Source organism: Staurois parvus, unplaced genomic scaffold (genome assembly GCF_062004578.1).
Source record: "Staurois parvus isolate SC_StPar_1 unplaced genomic scaffold, SC_StPar_1.0 ptg000344l, whole genome shotgun sequence".
NCBI lineage: Eukaryota > Metazoa > Chordata > Amphibia > Anura > Ranidae > Staurois > Staurois parvus.
In genome coordinates, this window is record NW_028318140.1 from 1,047,255 (window position 1) to 1,049,879 (window position 2,625).

Below are 2,625 nucleotides of genomic sequence, written 5' to 3' on the forward strand. Positions count from 1 at the left end.
GATCATCGGCGAAGCTGAAAGGGGAGAGATCTGTGTGTAAACAACACAGATTTCTCTCCTGTCAGTATGGACGTGCTGCTTTCTATCTCTCTTCACAGCAGAGAGCAGAGAGATAGAAAGCAGCAGGTCTGCTTAGTAAAACACAACACAGTACACAAGAAAATCACTCCCTAACTCACAGGTAACCCTTTGATCGCCTCAGATGTTAACCCCTGCCTGCCCAGTATCATTAGCACAGTGTCAGTGCTTTTTATTAGCACTGATCACTGTATTAGTGTCACTGGAGATATCGCTTCTCGGCCTTTTGGCTAAGATCAAGTGTAGTATCTGTTCTTATCAGTGTCCAGTGGGGGTGCTCCCGACCACTCTGTCTTTGTGGGGTTGGTTGGATAGTACCCTCACTGGTATGATGGGGGTCCGGAAGGCTGGACCGGAGGGACAGAAACCGGGGAGCGCCATGATTCGTTCTGGGGCCTCGGGAGTAATTCCTCTGGGAAGACTGGAAAGACCCAGTACCTCCTGATTTGAGCAAGCTACCTTGGTCTGGCCAGGGGCTGGGGACGCAAAAAGTCCGCAAACTCAGTGCCCCCTGGGGAGACGCGCTCAGGGGTGTCACTAGTAACACTTGGGTGTGGGACCCCACGGTGTGAAAATGACACTTGGCCACTGTTTTTACACATCTTTTTGCACAGCGCCCTAAGGACCAGGCCTTTTGGCTAAGTCCAGGGCAATTTTTGCTATGGGCCTCAGGGCCTGGTCTGTGCACAATTCGGCACGGTACCACTTTTTTATTTTTTATTTCTCTTTATTTATTATGCACTTCCCACGTTTGTCACTTTTTTGCTCTTATGTGTGTGTTTTTCACGGATGGAGGGTGTGGGTCCTCGGGCCTACCCTGAAGTCTAGGGGGAGGATGTGTGGCCATACGGTTCCTTCCTCCCCTGATCCCTAGGGGACTCTTCTTTGGGAGAGTCCCCTTGCCTAGTACTGGATGTCCGGCTTCGGCTGGGCATAGGGAACGGTGGTCCACCAGGCCTTTTGGCCAGGAGGACCAATTGGGAACCTTGTCCCCGTCAGGAGCTTCGTGCCCCGGGGGATCAGGGTAAGCGGTCCAAGCCCCTTTAGGGGTAGGACACAGCACACCCCTAAGTGCACATTTTCGTGTGGTGTTTTGCACTTGCACTTTTTTTGTGAACACTTACGGGTTTTTTTGTTATAGTTGCACGTTTGCGGACAAAAAAAAAAAAAAAATTAGTGTCACTGGAGATGTCAGTGCCAGTTAGTCAGTTCCCACCCAGTGTCAGAATGCCTACTGCAGTCCTGCTGTAAGTCGCTGATCGCCACCATTACTAGTATAAAAAAATAAATACATAAAAAAATACATTATATTCAATATATTGCCATTTGTGGACACTATAACTTTCACGTAAACCGATTAATATACACTTATTGGGATTTTTTTTAGCAAAGATAGGTAGCAGAATACATTTTAGCCTAAATTTATGACAAAATTTTATATTTTACATTTTTTTTATTGGATATGTTTTATAACAAAAAGTAAAAAATATTGTTTTTTTTTTGTTTCTAGCGCAAAAAAACCCACAGAAGTGATTAACCGTTTCAATACCGGGCAATTTTACACCTTCCCTCCCAGGCCATTTTTCACGTTTCAGCGCTCTCACACTTTGAATGACAATTGCGCGGTCATACAACATTGTACCCAAACTAAAATTTTATCATTTTCTTCACACAACTAGAGCTTTCTTTTGGTGGTATTTAATCAACGCTGGGGTTTAGATTTTTTGCTAAATTAACAAAAAAAGACCAAACTTTTTGGAAAAAAAACACGTTTTTCTTTGTTTCTGTTATAAAAGTTTACAAATAAATAATTGTTCTTCATAAATTTAGGCCGAGATGTATTCTACTACATGTCTTTGCATAAAATAACCAAAATTAGGATGTATTATTTAGTTTGTAGGAAAGTTATAGAGTTCACAAACTATGATATATATCTGAATATTGATCAATCCTGAAGTTCTGACAGCCAATCTAATTTCTTGAGGTCCAAGAATGTCAGAATAGTACAGATATCCCCCAAATGATCCCTTTTTGCAGAGTAGACAGTCCGACATGCTTCATAAGAGGAATGGCAAGTTTTTTGAAGTTGTATTTTTTTTGTCATAATTTTTCAGAAAATGAAAAAATTAAAAAAATAATTTTCACAATTTTTTTTTGCATACTGTCACCAGTGCAGTACACCGTCATCATTTAACTGCCATGGCGGTGAACAGGGAAACTGACTGGTGACAGTATGAAAAAAAAAAAATATATATTTTTTATTTTTTTCTTATTTTTAATTTACAACTGTCATGTGACCTGCTGTGATTGGTCACAGCAGGTCACATGGTACCGGCAACGGGGGGCTGGTACTCAGATCTGTCATTGGCTGTGTCCGAGGTACACGGCCAGTGCGCGGCTCTGCAACCGCACGAACTGCGCATGTGCAGGAGGAAGCCAAATGGCGTACCCCCCGGAAAGCTAAAGCATTTTTGCGGCCGCCAAACGGCTATAGGCCGTGCAGCTAATGGTTAAATACCACCAAAAGAAAGCTCTATTTGTGGGGGG

General features: G+C 43.0%; 1 pseudogene; it reads left to right on the forward strand.

The window, feature by feature from the left end:
- The first annotated feature begins 288 nt into the window (after nucleotides 1–288).
- On the forward strand, nucleotides 289–445 carry LOC149456893 (U2 spliceosomal RNA; annotated as a pseudogene).
- The last annotated feature ends 2,180 nt before the right edge of the window (nucleotides 446–2,625 follow it).